Source organism: Schistocerca piceifrons, chromosome 4, assembly GCF_021461385.2.
Source record: "Schistocerca piceifrons isolate TAMUIC-IGC-003096 chromosome 4, iqSchPice1.1, whole genome shotgun sequence".
Lineage (NCBI taxonomy): Eukaryota > Metazoa > Arthropoda > Insecta > Orthoptera > Acrididae > Schistocerca > Schistocerca piceifrons.
Window position 1 is genome coordinate 821,907,580 of NC_060141.1, and position 17,503 is coordinate 821,925,082.

Here is a 17,503-nt window from a genome sequence, read left to right on the forward strand (position 1 = left end):
TGCTTCTATCTGTCTGTGCTTTGATTCTTTCCTGGGATTCCAGTAATAGATTCCGATGGACATGGGAAGGTTTACTGTACCCTGTGGACCTTCAACTCGACGATGAAACACAGAAAGTGTGGCGGAATTGAATACAACTGGCATCATGCCGACTTGTCTCTGGGAGAGTAATGCTTCTGTCTGTCTGTGCTTTGACTCTTTCCTGGGATTCCAGTAATAGATTCCGATGGACATGGGAAGGTTTACTGTAACCTGTGGACCTTCAACTCGACGATTAACCACAGAAAGTGCGGCGGAATTGAATACAACTGGCATCATGCCGACTAACGTCCGGGAGAGTGATGCTTCTATCTGTCAGTGGTTTGATCCTTTCCTGGGAATCCAGTAATAGATTCCGATGGACATGGGAAGGTTTACTGTAACCTGAGGACCTTCAACTTGACGATGAAACACAGAAATTGCGTCGGAATCGAATACAACAGGCATCATGACGACTTCTGTTCGGGAGAGTAATGCTTCTAACTGTCTGTGCTTTGATTCTTACCTGGGATTCCAGTAATAGATTCCGATGGACATCGGAAGCTTTACTGTAACCTGTGGACCCTCAACTCGACGATGAAACACAGAAATTGCGTCGGAATTGAATACAACAGGCACCATGCCGACTTCTGTCCGGGAGAGTAATGCTTCTATCTGTCTGTGCTTTGATTCTTTCCTGGGATTCCAGTAATAGATTCCGATGGACATGGGGAGGTTTACTGTAACCAGTGGACCTTCAACTTGACGATGAAACACAGAAATTTCGTCCGAATTGAATACAACAGGCACCATGCCAACATCTGTCGGGGAGAGTAAAGCTTCTATCAGTCTGTGCTTTGATTCCTTCTTTGGATTCCAGTAATAGATTCCGATGGACATGGGAAGGTTTACTGTAACCTGTGGACCTTCAACTTGACGATGAAACACAGAAATTACGTCGGAGTTGAATACAACAGGCACCATGCCGACTTCTGTCCGAGAAAGTAATGCTTCTATCTGTCTGTGATTTGATTCATTCCTGGGATTCCAGTAATAGATTCTGATGGACATCGGAAGGTTTACTGTAAGCTGTGGACCTTTCACTTGACGATGAAACACAGAAATTGCGTCGGAATTGAACACAAAAGGCACCGTGCCGACTTCTGTCCGGGAGAGTAATGCTTCTATCTGTCTGTGCTTTGATTCTTTCCTGGGATTCCAGTAATAGATTCCGATGGACATGGGAGGGTTTACTGTAACCTTTGGACCTTCAACTTGACGATGAAACACAGAAATTGCGTCGGAAGTGAATACAACAGGCACCATGCCGACTTACGTCCGGGAGAGTGATGCTTCTATCTGTCAGTGGTTTGATCCTTTCCTGGGATTCCAGTAATAGATTCTGATGGACATCGGAAGGTTTACTGTAAGCTGTGGACCTTCAACTTGACGATGAAACACAGAAATTGCGTCGGAATAGAATACAAAACGCTCCATGCCTACTTCTGTCGGGGAAGTAATGCTTCAATCTGTCTGTGCTTTGATTCTTTCTTATGATTCCAGTAAAAGATTCCGATGGACATGTGAAGGTTTACTGTAACCTGTGGACCTTCAACTTGACGATGAAAGACAGAAATTACGTCGGAGTTGAATACAACAGGCTCCATGCCGACTTCTGTCCGGGAGAGTAATGCTTCTATCTGTCTGTGCTTTGATTCTTTCCTGGGATTCCAGTAATAGATTCCGATGGACATCGGAAAATTTACTGTAACCCGTGGACCTTTAACTTGACGATGAAACACAGAAATTGCGTCGGAATTGAATACAAAAGGCACCGTGCCGACTTCTGTCCGCGAGGGTAATGCTTCTACCTGTCTGTGGTTTGATTCTTTCCTGGGATTCCAGTAATAGATTCCGATGGACATGGGAAGATTTACTGTACCCTGTGGACCTTCAACTCGACGATGAAACACAGATAGTGCGGCGGAATTGAATACAACTGGCATCATGCCGACTTCCCTCCGGGAGAGTAATGCTTCTGTCTGTCTGTGCATTGACTCCTTCCTGGGATTCCAGTAATAGATTCCGATGGACATGGGAAGGTTTACTGTAACCTGAGGACCTTCAACGTGACGATGAAACACAGAAATTGCGTCGGAATCGAATACAACAGGCATCATGACGACTTCTGTTCGGGAGAGTAATGCTTCTAACTGTCTGTGCTTTGATTCTTACCTGGGATTCCAGTAATAGATTCCTATGGACATGGGGAGGTTTACTGTAACCAGTGGACCTTCAACTTGACGATGAAACACAGAAATTTCGTCCGAATTGAATACAACAGGCACCATGCCAACATCTGTCGGGGAGAGTAAATCTTCTATCTGTCTGTGCTTTTATTCCTTCTTTGATTCCAGTAATAGATTCCGATGGACATGGGAAGGTTTACTGTAACCTGTGGACCTTCAACGTGACGATGAAACACAGAAATTGCGTCGGAGTTGAATACAACAGGCACCATGCCAACTTCTGTCTGAGAAAGTAATGCTTCTATCTGTCTGTGATTTGATTCTGTCCTGGGATTCCAGTAATAGATTCCGATGGACATGGGGAGGTTTACTGTAACCAGTGGACCTTCAACTTGACGATGAAACACAGAAATTTCGTCCGAGTTGAATACAACAGGCACCATGCCAATATCTGTCGGGGAGGGTAAAGCTTCTATCTGTCTGTGCTTTGATTCCTTCTTTGGATTCCAGTAATAGATTCCGATGGACATGGGAAGGTTTACTGTAACCTGTGGACCTTCAACTTGACGATGAAACACAGAAATTACGTCGGAGTTGAATACAACAGGCACCATGCCGACTTCTGTCCGAAAAAGTAATGCTTCTATCTGTCTGTGATTTGATTCTTTCCTGGGATTCCAGTAATAGATTCTGATGGACATCGGAAGGTTTACTGTAAGCTGTGGACCTTTAACTTGACGATGAAACACAGAAATTGCGTCGGAATTGAACACAAAAGGCACCGTGCCGACTTCTGTCCGGGAGAGTAATGCTTCTATCTGTCTGTGCTTTGATTCTTTCCTGGGATTCCAGTAATAGATTCCGATGGACATGGGAGGGTTTACTGTAACCTTTGGACCTTCAACTTGACGATGAAACACAGAAATTTCGTCGGAAATGAATATAACAGGCACCATGCCGTCTTCTGTCCGGGAGAGTAATGCTTCTATCTGTCTGTGCTTGGATTCTTTCCTGGCATTCCAGTAATAAATGCCGATGGACATGGGAAGGTTTACTCTAACCTGTGGACCTTCAACTTGACGATGAAACAAAGAAATTCCGTCGGAATTGAATACAACAGGCATTGTGCCGACTTCTGTCCGGGAGAGTAATGCTTCTATCTGTCTGTGCTTTGATTCTTTCCTGGGATTCCAGTAATAGATTCCGATGGACATGGGAAGGTTTACTGTAACCTGTGGACCTTCAACTTGACGATGAAACACAGAAATTACGACGGAGTTGAATACAACAGGCACCATGCCGACTTCTGTCCGGGAAAGTAATGCTTCTATCTGTCTGTGATTTGATTCTTTCCTGGGATTCCTGTAATAGATTCTGATGGACATCGGAAGGTTTACTGTAACCTGTGGACCTTTAACTTGACGATGAAACACAGAAATTCCGTCGGAATTGAATACAAAGGGCACCGTGCCGACTTCTGTCCGGGAGAGTAATGCTTGTATCTGTCTGTGCTTTGATTCTTTCCTGGGATTCCAGTAATAGAATCCGATGGACATGGGAAGGTTTACTGTAACCTGTGGACCTACAACTCGACGATGAAGTACAGAAATTACGTCGGAATTGAATACAACAGGCACCATGCCGACTTCTCTCCGGGAGAGTAAAACTTCTAACAGTCCGTGGATTGACTCTTTCTGGGATTCCAGTAATAGTTACCGATGGACATGGAAAGGTTTACTGTAACCTGTGGACCTACAACTTGACGATGAAACACAGAAATTGCGTCGGAATAGAATACAAAAGGCTCCATGCCTACTTCTGTCGGGGAAGTAATGCTTCTATCTGTCTGTGCTTTGATTCCTTCTTATGATTCCAGTAAAAGATTCCGATGGACATGGGAAGGTTTACTGAACCTTTGGACCTTCAACTTGACGATGAAACACAGAAATTACGTCGGAGTTGAATACAACAGGCTCCATGCCGACTTCTGTCCGGGAGAGTAATGCTTCTATCTGTCTGTGCTTTGATTCTTTCCTGGGATTCCAGTAATAGATTCCGATGGAAATCGGAAGATTTACTGTAACCTGTGGACCTTCAACTTGACGATGAAACACAGAAATTGCGTCGGAAGTGAATACAAATGGCACCGTGCCGCCTTCTGTCCGCGAGGGTAATGCTTCTATCTGTCTGTGCTTTGATTCTTTCCTGGGATTCCAGTAATAGATTCCGATGGACATGGGAAGGTTTACTGTACCCTGTGGACCTTCAACTCGACGATGAAACACAGAAAGTGTGGCGGAATTGAATACAACTGGCATCATGCCGACTTGTCTCTGGGAGAGTAATGCTTCTGTCTGTCTGTGCTTTGACTCTTTCCTAGGATTCCAGTAATAGATTCCGATGGACATGGGAAGGTTTACTGTAACCTGTGGACCTTCAACTCGACGATTAACCACAGAAAGTGCGGCGGAATTGAATACAACTGGCATCATGCCGACTTACGTCCGGGAGAGTGATGCTTCTATCTGTCAGTGGTTTGATCCTTTCCTGGGAATCCAGTAATAGATTCCGATGGACATGGGAAGGTTTACTGTAACCTGAGGACCTTCAAGGTGACGATGAAACACAGAAATTGCGTCGGAATCGAATACAACAAGCATCATGACGACTTCTGTTCGGGAGAGTAATGCTTCTAACTGTCCTGTGCTTTGATTCTTACCTGGGATTCCAGTAATAGATTCCGATGGACATCGGAAGCTTTACTGTAAACCTGTGGACCCTCAACTCGACGATGAAACACAGAAATTGCGTCGGAATTGAATACAACAGGCACCATGCCGACTTCTGTCCGGGAGAGTAATGCTTCTATCTGTCTGTGCTTTGATTCTTTCCTGGGATTCCAGTAATAGATTCCGATGGACATGGGGAGGTTTACTGTAACCAGTGGACCTTCAACTTGACGATGAAACACAGAAATTTCGTCCGAATTGAATACAACAGGCACCATGCCAACATCTGTCGGGGAGAGTAAAGCTTCTATCTGTCTGTGCTTTGATTCCTTCTTGGATTCCAGTAATAGATTCCGATGGACATGGGAAGGTTTACTGTAACCTGTGGACCTTCAACTTGACGATGAAACACAGAAATTACGTCGGAGTTGAATACAACAGGCACCATGCCGACTTCTGTCCGAGAAAGTAATGCTTCTATCTGTCTGTGATTTGATTCTTTCCTGGGATTCCAGTAATAGATCCTGATGGACATCGGAAGGTTTACTGTAAGCTGTGGACCTTTTACTTGACAATGAAACACAGAAATTGCGTCGGAAATTGAACACAAAAGGCACCGTGCCGACTTCTGTCCGGGAGAGTAATGCTTCTATCTGTCTGTGCTTTGATTCTTTCCTGGATTCCAGTAATAGATTCCGATGGACATGGGAGGGTTTACTGTAACCTTTGGACCTTCAACTTGACGATGAAACACAGAAAATTGCGTCGGAAGTGAATACAACAGGCACCATGCCGACTTACGTCCGGGAGAGTGATGCTTCTATCTGTCAGTGATTTGATCCTTTCCTGGGAATCCAGTAATAGATTCCGATGGACATCGGAAGGTTTACTGTAACCTGTGGACCTCAACTCGACGATTAACCACAGAAAGCGCGGCGGAATTGAATACAACTGGCATCATGCCGACTTCTCTCCGGGAGAGTAATGCTTCTGTCTGTCTGTGCTTTGACTCTTTCCTGGGATTCCAGTAATAGATTCCGATGGACATGGGAAGGTTTACTGTAACCTGAGGACCTTCAACTTGACGATGAAACACAGAAATTGCGTCGGAATCGAATACAACAGGCATCATGACGACTTCTGTTCGGGAGAGTAATGCTTCTAACTGTCTGTGCTTTGATTCTTACCTGGGATTCCAGTAATAGATTCCGATGGACATCGGAAGCTTTACTGTAACCTGTGGACCCTCAACTCGACGATGAAACACAGAAATTGCGTCGGAATTGAATACAACAGGCACCATGCCGACTTCTGTCCCGGGAGAGTAATGCTTCTATCTGTCTGTGCTTTGATTCTTTCCTGGGATTCCAGTAATAGATTCCGATGGACAATGGGGAGGTTTACTGTAACCAGTGGACCTTCAACTTGACGATGAAACACAGAAATTTCGTCCGAATTGTATACAACAGGCACCATGCCAACATCTGTCGGGGAGAGTAATGCTTCTAACTGTCTGTGCTTTGATTCTTACCTGGGATTCCAGTAATAGATTCCGATGACATCGGAAGCTTTACTGTAACCTGTGGACCATCAACTTGACGATGAAACACAGAAATTACGTCGGAGGTTGAATACAACAGGCACCATGCCGACTTCTGTCCGAGAAAGTAATGCTTCCATCTGTCTGTGATTTGATTCTTTCCTGGGATTCCAGTAATAGATTCTGATGGACATCGGAAGGTTTACTGTAAGCTGTGGACCTTTTACTTGACGATGAAACACAGAAATTGCGACGGAATTGAACACAAAAGGCACCGTGCCGACTTCTGTCCGGGAGAGTAATGCTTCTATCTGTCTGTGCTTTGATTCTTTCCTGGGATTCCAGTAATAGATTCCGATGGACATGGGAGGGTTTACTGTAACCTTTGGACCTTCAACTTGACGATGAAACACAGAAATTTCGTTGGAAATGAATATAACAGGCACCGTGCCAACTTCTGTCCGGGAGAGTAGTGCTTCTATCTGTCTGTGGCTTTGACTCTTTCCTGGTATTCCAGTAATAGATTCCGATGGACATCGGAAGGTTTACTGTAACCTGTGGACCTTCAACTCGACGAAGAAGTACAGAAATTACGTCGGAATTGAATACAACAGGCACCATGCCGACTTATGTATGGGAGAGTGATGCTTCTATCTGTCTGTGCTTTGATCCTTTCCTGGGAATCCAGTAATACATTTCGGTGGACATCGGAAGGTTTACTGTAAATTTTGAACCTTCAACTCTACGATGAATCACAGGAATTGCGTCGGAATTGAAAACAACAGGCTCCATGCAAACTTCTGTCGGGGAGAGTAATGCTTCTAATCTGTCTGTGCTTTGATTCTTTCTTGGGATTCCAGTAATAGTCTCCGATGGGACATGGGAAGGTTTACTGTAACCTGTGGACCTTCAACTTGACGATGAAGCACAGAATTTACGTCGGAGTTGAATACAACAGGCCCATGCCGACTTCTGTCCGGGAGAGTAATGCTTCTAACTGTCTGTGCTTTGACGTTTTCCTGGGGATTCCAGTAATAGATTCCGGTGGACATGGAAGGTTACTGTAACCTGACGACCTTCAACGTGACGATAAAACACAGAAATAGCGTCGGAATCGAATACAACAGGCACCATGACGACTTCTGTCCGGGAGAGTAATGCTTCTATCTGTCTGTGTTTGATTCTTTCCTGGGATTCCAGTAATAGATTCCGATGGACATCGGAAGCTTTACTGTAACCTGTGGACCTCAACTCGACGATGAGGCACAGAAATTGCGTCGGAATTGAATACAACAGGCACCATGCCGACTTCTGTCCGGGAGAGTAATGCTTTTATCTGTCTTTGCTTTGATTCTTTCCTGGGGATTCCAGTAACAGATTCCGATGGACATGGGAAGGTTTACTGTAACCTGTGGACCTTTACTTGACGATGAAACACAGAAATGTCGTCGGAATTGAATACAACAGGCACCTTGCAACATCTGTCGGGGAGAGTAATGCTTCTATCTGTCTGTGCTTGATTCTTTCTTGGGATTCCAGTAATAGATGCCGATGGACATGGGAAGGTTTACTGTAACCTGTGGACCTTCAACATGACGATGAAGCACAGAAATTACGTCGGAGTTGAATACAACAAGCACCATGCGGACTTCTGTCCGGGAGAGTAATGCTTCTATCTGTCTGTGATTTGATTCTTTCCTGAGATTCAGTAATAGATTCTGATGGACATCGGGAAGGTTTACTGTAACCTGTGTACCTTTAACTTGACGATGAAACAAAGAAAATTGCGTCGGAATTGAATACAAAATGCACCGTGCCGTCTTCTGTCCGGGAGAGTAATGCTTCTATCTGTCTGGGCTTTGATTCTTTCCTGGGATTCCAGTAATAGATTCCGATGGACATGGGAAGGTTTACTGTAACCTGTGGACCTACAACTCGACGATGAAGCACAGAAATTACGTCGGAATTGAATACAACAGGCACCATGCCGACTTCTCTCCGGGAGAGTAAAGCTTCTATCTGTCTGTTGCTTGATTCATTCCTGGGATTCCAGTAATTGATTCCGATGGACATGGGAAGGTTTACTGTAACCTGTGGCCCTTCAGCTTGACGATGAACCAAAGAAATTGCGTCAGAATTGAAAACAACAGGCACCTTGCCGACTTCTGTCCGGGAGAGTAATGCTTCTATCTGTCTGTGGATTGATTTTTTCCTGGGATTCCAGTAATAGATTCCGATGGACATGGGAAGGTTTTCTGTAACCTTTGGACCTTCAACTTGACAATGAAACACAGAAAATTCGTCGGAAATGAATACAACAGGCACCATGCCGTCTTCTGTCCGGGAGAGTAATGCTTCTATCTGTCTGTGCTTTGATTCTTTCCTGGCATTCCAGTAATAGATTCCGATGGACATGGGAAGGTTTAATCTAACCTGTAGACCTTCAACTTGACGATGAAACACAGAAAATTCGTCGGAATTGAATACAACAGGCACCGTGCCAACTTCTGTCCGGGAGAGTAGTGCTTCTATCTGTCTGTGCTTTGATTCTTTCCTGGGATTCCAGTAATAGATTCCGATGCACATGGGAAGGTTTACTGTAACCTGAGGACATTCAACGTGACGATGAAACACAGAAATAACGTCGGAATTGAATACAACAGGCATCGTGCCGACTTCTGTCCGGGAGAGTAATTCTTCTATCTGTCTGTGCTTTGATTCTTTCCTGGGATTCCAGTAATAGATTTCGATGGACATGGGAAGGTTTACTGTAACCTGTGGACCATCAACTTCACGATGAAACACAGAAATTGCGTCTCAATTGATTACAACAGGCACCATGCCGACTTATGTCCGGGAGAGTGATGCATCTATCTGTCTGTGCTTTGATCCTTTCCTGGGAATCCAGTAACAGATTTCGGTGGACATCGGAAGGTTTACTGTAAATTGTGAACCTTCAACTCGACGATGAAACACAGAAATTGCGTCGGAATTGAAAACACCAGATTCCATGCCAACTTCTGTCGGAGAGAGTAATGTTTCTATCTGTCTGTGCTTTGATTCTTTCTTGGGATTCCAGTAATAGACTCCGATGGACATGGGAAGGTTTGCTGTAACCTGTGGACCTTCAACTCGACGACGAAACACAGAAAGTGCGGCGGAATTGATACAACTGGTATCATGCCGGCTTCTCTCCGGGAGAGTAATGCTTCTAACTGTCAGTGCTTTGACTCTTTCCTGGGATTCCAGTAATAGATTCCGTGGACATGGGAAGGTTTACTGTAACCTGTCGACCTTCAACTTGACGATGAAACACAGATATTTCGTCGGAATTGAATACAACAGGCACCATGCCAACATCTGTCGGGGAGAGTATTCCTTCTATCTGTCTGTGCTTTGATTCTTTCTTGGGATTCCAGTAATAGATGCCGATGGACATGGGAAGGTTTACTGTAACCTGTGGACCTTCAACTTGACGATGAAACACAGAAATTACGTCGGAGTTGAATACAACAAGCACCATGCCGACTTCTGTCCGGGAGAGTAATGCTTCTAACTGTCTGTGCTTTGACTCTTTAATGGTATTCCAGCAATAGATTCCGATGGACATCGGAAGGTTTACTGTAACCTGTGGACCTTCAACTCGACGAAGAAGTACAGAAATTACGTCGGAATTGAATACAACAAGCACCATGCCAACTTCTGTCCGGGAGAGTAATGCTTCTATCTGTCTGTGCTTTGATTCTTACCTGGGATTCCAGTAATAGATTCTGATGGACATCGGAAGGTATACTGTAACCTGTGGACCTTTAACTTGACGATGAAACACAGAAATTGCGTCGGAATTGAATACAAAAGGCACTGTGCCGACTTCTGTCCGGGAGAGTAATGCTTCTATCTGTCTGTGCTTTGATTCTTTCCTGGGATTCCAGTAATAGATTCCGATGGACATGGGAAGGTTTACTGTAACCTGAGGACCTTCAACGTGACGATGAAACACAGAAATAACGTCGGAATTGAATACAACAGGCATCGTGCCGACTTCTGTCCGGCAGAGTAATTCTTCTATCTGTCTGTGCTTTGATTCTTTCCTGGGATTCCAGTAATAGATTTCGATGGACATGGGAAGGTTTACTGTAACCTGTGGACCATCAACTTCACGATGAAACACAGAAATTGCGTCTCAATTGATTACAACAGGCACCATGCCGACTTATGTCCGGGAGAGTGATGCATCTATCTGTCTGTGCTTTGATCCTTTCCTGGGAATCCAGTAACAGATTTCGGTGGACATCGGAAGGTTTACTGTAAATTGTGAACCTTCAACTCGACGATGAAACACAGAAATTGCGTCGGAATTGAAAACAACAGATTCCATGCCAACTTCTGTCGGAGAGAGTAATGTTTCTATCTGTCTGTGCTTTGATTCTTTCTTGGGATTCCAGTAATAGACTCCGATGGACATGGGAAGGTTTGCTGTAACCTGTGGACCTTCAACTCGACGACGAAACACAGAAAGTGCTGCGGAATTGAATACAACTGGTATCATGCCGGCTTCTCTCCGGGAGAGTAATGCTTCTAACTGTCTGTGCTTTGACTCTTTCCTGGGATTCCAGTAATAGATTCCGGTGGACATGGGAAGGTTTACTGTAACCTGTCGACCTTCAAGTTGACGATGAAACACAGATATTTCGTCGGAATTGAATACAAAAGGCACCATGCCAACATCTGTCGGGGAGAGTAATCCTTCTATCTGTCTGTGCTTTGATTCTTTTCTGGGATTCCAGTAATAGATGCCGATGGACATGGGAAGGTTTACTGTAACCTGTGGACCTTCAACTTGACGATGAAACACAGAAATTACGTCGGAGTTGAATACAACAAGCACCATGCCGACTTGTGTCCGGGAGAGTAATGCTTCTATCTGTCTGTGCTTTGATTCTTGCCTGGGATTCCAGTAATAGATTCTGATGGACATCGGAAGGTATACTGTAACCTGTGGACCTTTAACTTGACGATGAAACACAGAAATTGCGTCGGAATTGAATACAAAAGGCACTGTGCCGACTTCTGTCCGGGAGAGTAATGCTTCTATCTGTCTGTGCTTTGATTCTTTCCTGGGATTCCAGTAATAGATTCCGATGGACATGGGGAGGTTTACTGTAACCTGTGGACCTTCAACTCGACGATGAAGCACGGAAATTACGTCGGAATTGAATACAACAGGCACCATGCCGACTTCTCTCCGGGAGAGTAAAGCTTCTATCTGTCTGTGGCTTGATTCTTTCCTGGGATTCCAGTAATTGATACCGATGGACATGGGAAGGTTTACTGTAACCTGTGTCCCTTCAGCTTCACGATGAAACAAAGAAATTGCGTCAGAATTGAAAACAACAGGCACCATGCCGACTTCTGTCCGGGAGAGTAATGCTTCTATCTGTCTGTGCTTTGATTTTTTCCTGGGATGCCAGTAATAGATTCCGATTGACATGGGAGGGTTTTCTGTAACCTGTGGACCTTCAACTTGACGATGAAACACAGAAATTTCGTCGGAAATGAATACAACAGGAACCATGCCGTCTTCAGTCCGGGAGAGTAATGCTTCTATCTGTCTGTGCTTTGATTCTTTCCTTGCATTCCGGTAATAGATTCCGATGGACATGGGAAGGTTTACCCTAACCTGTGGACCTTCAACTTGACGATGAAACACAGAAATTTCGTCGGTATTGAATACAACAGGCTCCGTGCCGACTTCTGTCCGGGAGAGTAATGCTTCTATCTGTCTGTGCTTTGATTCTTTCCTGGGATTTGCGACCGAACCGCCGAATCTTTCCATCAGTAAATGGGGTATGTTCTGAAGTGACTCCGATGTTTTAACCCCTCCACTGACAGAATGACCCGCTTCCTACTTCCGTATGTATAAAGCCAATACGTACTTGTAGCTGTCACGCCTTTGCGCTTACTGCTACGTATTTTAACCGTAAATAGCTCAGCCCTAATGGTAAGAGTTAGTAGTGAATTCTGGCGTTATTAATCTTTGAAGACAGCACAGCTGCCACAAGCTCAGCTCACTTTTACTCCACTCCTACCCTCGCCATTACACCACATTAATTAGGTGCTACATGGCCCTTGCTAAATTCACTTGCGTATACATTTTTGTCCATTACTCGCCAGTATTTACCTATTGGATTAGTACACTCCTAACCGGACTATTTCTCAAAGAGCTGTGATGATTAACCGGGTTCGATCCACGGCCTACAGTGTCCTACAGTTCAGACGGTCACACTGCCTACCTGACCCACTTAACTTGGTAGTGAGCTTATGTATCCAATCACCACGGCTAGCAGCAGTGGATAATCCTATCAGCACGACGAGAGCAGCAGACTTACCGTCGAATCCTCCTGAAAATACTGATAACTACGGTCGCCAGCTCTGAAGGAGCAAAAGAATAAATCAGTTTTTTGGCTCGTTTCAAAGTGAAACGGCTTAAGTTGAATTTAAACTTAATTCTGAATATTACTATTTCTGATCATTCTAGGTGATTCTACAAAACAAATACTCTCTCAATTTCTGTGAGTTGGCTTGGTAATTACCACCAAGACAACTTATGCAACTTAGGTTAACAAAATTCTATCCTTCAACTTATTTAATGATTTTGGATATTACTCTTTGGACAATTGCTATAGAATTAGTTAAGTGACTTTACTTGAAAGGTTACTCAGAAAAATTTAAGTAACTATAAATAGGCGACTCATTCTGGTGTGACCATTGCTCTTTTCTACATTCTTAAACGCTAAAGTATTCTACAACCAAAAGAATTGTAAATGAAAGAGGCGATGGTGGCCTCAGTCTGATTTCACTACACTATGTTTCAGGTTACTACACTTTACAATGAACAACATGCGTCGTAATTTTACTCATTACTATATTCTGTCTTCTGCACTTGCACAAAAGAAAACTGGTATTCTCCTTTTACATGTATACAAAGTTCGACTTAACAATTTCAAGCAGTCTTGCCTTGGGTAGACGTGTCGGTGCTGGTGGTGAGATGCATGTGGCTAACGCAGCTCTTCCTCTTCACGCCTCGTGCCCTTAATGGCGGCAGGAACTACGAGCTGTAGCACTCGTATAAGCTACTGCGCGTCCGCCATAAAATCTGGGCGCAGGAACTCTTACAATCAGCCCCAGTGGCATAGAGACGGCTTCGACAACCATTCATCGCGTTCCACTCCACAAACGGCGACGATATTCTCCTTTTCGCTGTTGCACAGTCACTTTTGCGTGAGCACAGTTATGCACGTCCGCTCACGTCAACACTCCCCAGGCCATTCCATTGTTCAGTCCCTGTGTCTCCAGCTACCTCTAGCTATGCTCGTATCACCAAGAGTGGGGGCGTTCCCCTACCACCTTTTCACCGAAATCATTTAGTATTTAAGAATATTTATATTTATTACCCTGGAGTTCAGACCAGTCATAATAATTTACTACTAGCTCTTTATAACATTAAATCATACAGTAATAACTTATTATTACCAAGAAAAAGAATACATTTGACTCCGAGAGCTCTGTGCATTGTCTGAGACAGCGCTAATTCCCAGTTTCGCCAATAGATGGCATCAGGGTGCACTCCCTGGCAGTCTCACACCAGCGCGCCCGTTTCCGACGCGCGGGCTCCAAATTACTGTCAGCCAACCATCATTTCAGTTCCGTTACAGATTCCAGTAATAGATTCCGATGGACATCGGAAGGTTTACTGTCACCTGTGGACCTTCAACTCGACGATGAAACACAGAAATAACGTCGGAATTCAATAAAACAGGCATCATGCCGACTTCTGTCCGGGAGAGTAATGCTTCTATCTGTCTGTGCTTTGATTCTTTCCTGGGATTCCAGTAATAGATTTCGATGGACATGGGAAGGTTTACTGTAACCTGTGGACCTTCAACTTCACGGTGCAACACAGAAATTGCGTCTCAATTGATTACAACAGGCACCATGCCGACTTCTATCCGGGAGAGTAATGCTTCTAACTGTCTGTGCTTTGACTCTCTCCTGGGATTCCAGTAATAGATTCCAATGGACATCGGAAGGTTTACTGTAACCTGTGGACCTTCAACTCGACGACGAAGCAAAGAAATTAAGTCGTAATTGAATACAACAGGCACGATGCCGACTTCTCTCCGGGAGAGTAAAGTTTCTATCTGTCTGTGTTTGATTCTTTCCTGGGATTCCAGTAATTGATTCCGATAGACACGTGAAAGTTTACTGTAACCTGTGGACCTTCAACTCGACGATGAAACACAGAAGTTGCGGCTGAATTGAATACAACTGGCACCATGCCGACTTCTCTCCGGGAGAGTAATGCTTCTAACTGTCTGTGCTTTGACTCTTTTGTGGGATTCCAGTAGTAGATTCCGATGGACATGGGAAGGTTTACTGTAACCTGTGGATCTTCAACCTGACGATGAAACACAGAAATTGCATCGGAATTGAATACGACAAGCACCATGCCGACTTCTGTCCGGGAGAGTAATGCTTCTATCTGTCTGCGCTTTGATTCTTTCCTGGGATTCCAGTAATAGACTCCGATGGACATGGGAAGGCTTCCTGTAACCTGTGGACCTTTAACTTGACGATGAAACAAAGAAATTGCGTCAGTATTGAAAACAACAGGCACCATGGCGACTTCTGTCCGGGAGAGTAATGCTTCTATCTGTCTGTGCTTTGATTTTTTTTTTGGGATTCCAGTAATAAATTCCGATGGACATGGGAAGGTTTTCTGTAACCTTTGGACCTTCAACTTGACGATAAAACACAGAAATGTGGTCGGAAATGAATACAACAGGCACCATGCCGTCTTCTGTCCGGGATAGTAATGCTTCTATCTGTCTGTGCTTTGATCCTTTCCTGGGGATCCAGTAATAGATTCCGATGGACATCGGAAGGTTTACTGTAACCTGTGGACCTTCAACGCGACGATGAAGCACTGAAATTACGTCGGAATTGAATACAACAGGCACCATGCCGACATCTGTCCGGGAGAGTAATGCTACTATCTGTCTGTGGTTTGATTCTTTCCTGGGATTCCAGTAATAGATTCCGATGGACATCGGAAGATTTACTGTAACCTGTGGACCTTCAACTCGACGATGAAACACAGAATTAGCGTCGGAATTGAATACAACATTCACCATGCCGACCTCTGTCTGGGAGAGTAATGCTTCTATCTGTCTGTGCTTTGATTCTTTAGTGGGAATCCAGTAATAGATTCCGATGGACATGGGAAGGTTTACTGTAACCTGTGGACCTTCAACTTGACGATGAAACACAGAAATTGCGTCGGAATTGAATGCAACAAGCACCATGCCGACTTATGTCTGGGAGAGTGATGCTTCTATCTGTCTGTGCTTTGATCCTTTTCTGGGAATCCAGTAATAGATTCCGATGGACATCGGAAGGTTTACTGTAACCTGTGGACCTTCAACTCGACGATGAAACACAGAATTTGCGTCGGAATTGAATACAACAGGCACCATGCCAACTTCTGTCCGGGAGAGTAATGCTTATATCTGTCTGTGCTTTGATTCTTTCCTGGGATTCCAGTAATAGATTCCGATGGACATCGTAAGGTTTACTGTAAACTGTGGACCTTCGACTCGACGATGAAGCACAGAAATAACGTCGAAATTGAATACAACAGGCACCATGCCGATGTCTCTCCGGGAGAGTAATGCTTCTAACAGTCTGTGATTTGACTCTTTCCTGTGATTCCAGTAATAGGTTCTGATGGACATGGGATGGTTTACTGTAACCTGTGGACCTTCAACTTTACGATGAAACACAGAAATTGCGTCGGAATTGAATACAACAGGCATCATGCCGACTTCTGTCCGGGAGAGTAATGCTTCTAACTGTCTGTGCTTTGACTCATTTGTGGGATTCCAGTAGTAGATTCCGATGGACATGGGAAGGTTTACTGTAACCTGTGGACCTTCAACATGACGATGAAGCACAGAAATTACGTCGGAGTTGAATACAACAAGCACCATGCCGACTTCTGTCCAGGAGAGTAATGCTTCTATCTGTCTGGGCTTTGATTCTTTCCTGGGATTCCAGTAATAGATTCCGATGGACAGGGGAAGGTTTACTGTAACCTGGGGAACTACAACTCGACGATGAAGCACAGAAATTACGTCGGAATTGAATATAACAGGCACCATGCCGACTTCTCTCCGGGAGAGTAAAGCTTCTATCTGTCTGTTGCTTGATTCTTTCCTGGGATTAAAGTAATTGATTCCGATGGACATGGGAAGGTTTACTGTAACCTGTGGACCTTCAACTTGACGATGAATCAAAGAAATTGCGTCAGAATTGAAAACAACAGGCACCTTGCCGACTTCTGTCCGGGAGAGTAATGCTTCTATCTGTCTGTGGGTTGATTTTTTTCCTGGGATTCCAGTAATAGATTCCGTTGGACATGGGAAGGTTTTCTGTAACCTTTGGACCTTCAACTTGACGATGAAACACAGAAAATTCGTCGGAAATGAATACAACAGGCACCATGCCGTCTTCTGTCCGGGAGAGTAATGCTTCTATCTGTCTGTGCTTTGATTCTTTCCTGGCATTCCAGTAATAGATTCCGATGGACATGGGAAGGTTTAATCTAACCTGTGGACCTTCAACTTGACGATGAAACACAGAAATTTCGTCGGAATTGAATACAACAGGCACCGTGCCGACTTCTGTCCGGGAGAGTAATGCTTCTATCTGTCTGTGCTTTGATTCTTTCCTGGGATTCCAGTAATAGATTCCGATGGACATGGGAAGGTTTACTGTAACCTGAGGACCTTAAACGTGACGATGAAACACAGAAATAACGTCGGAGTTGAATACAACAAGCACCATGCCGACTTCTGTCCGGGATAGTAATGCTTCTATCTGTCTGGGCTTTGATTCTTTCCTGGGAT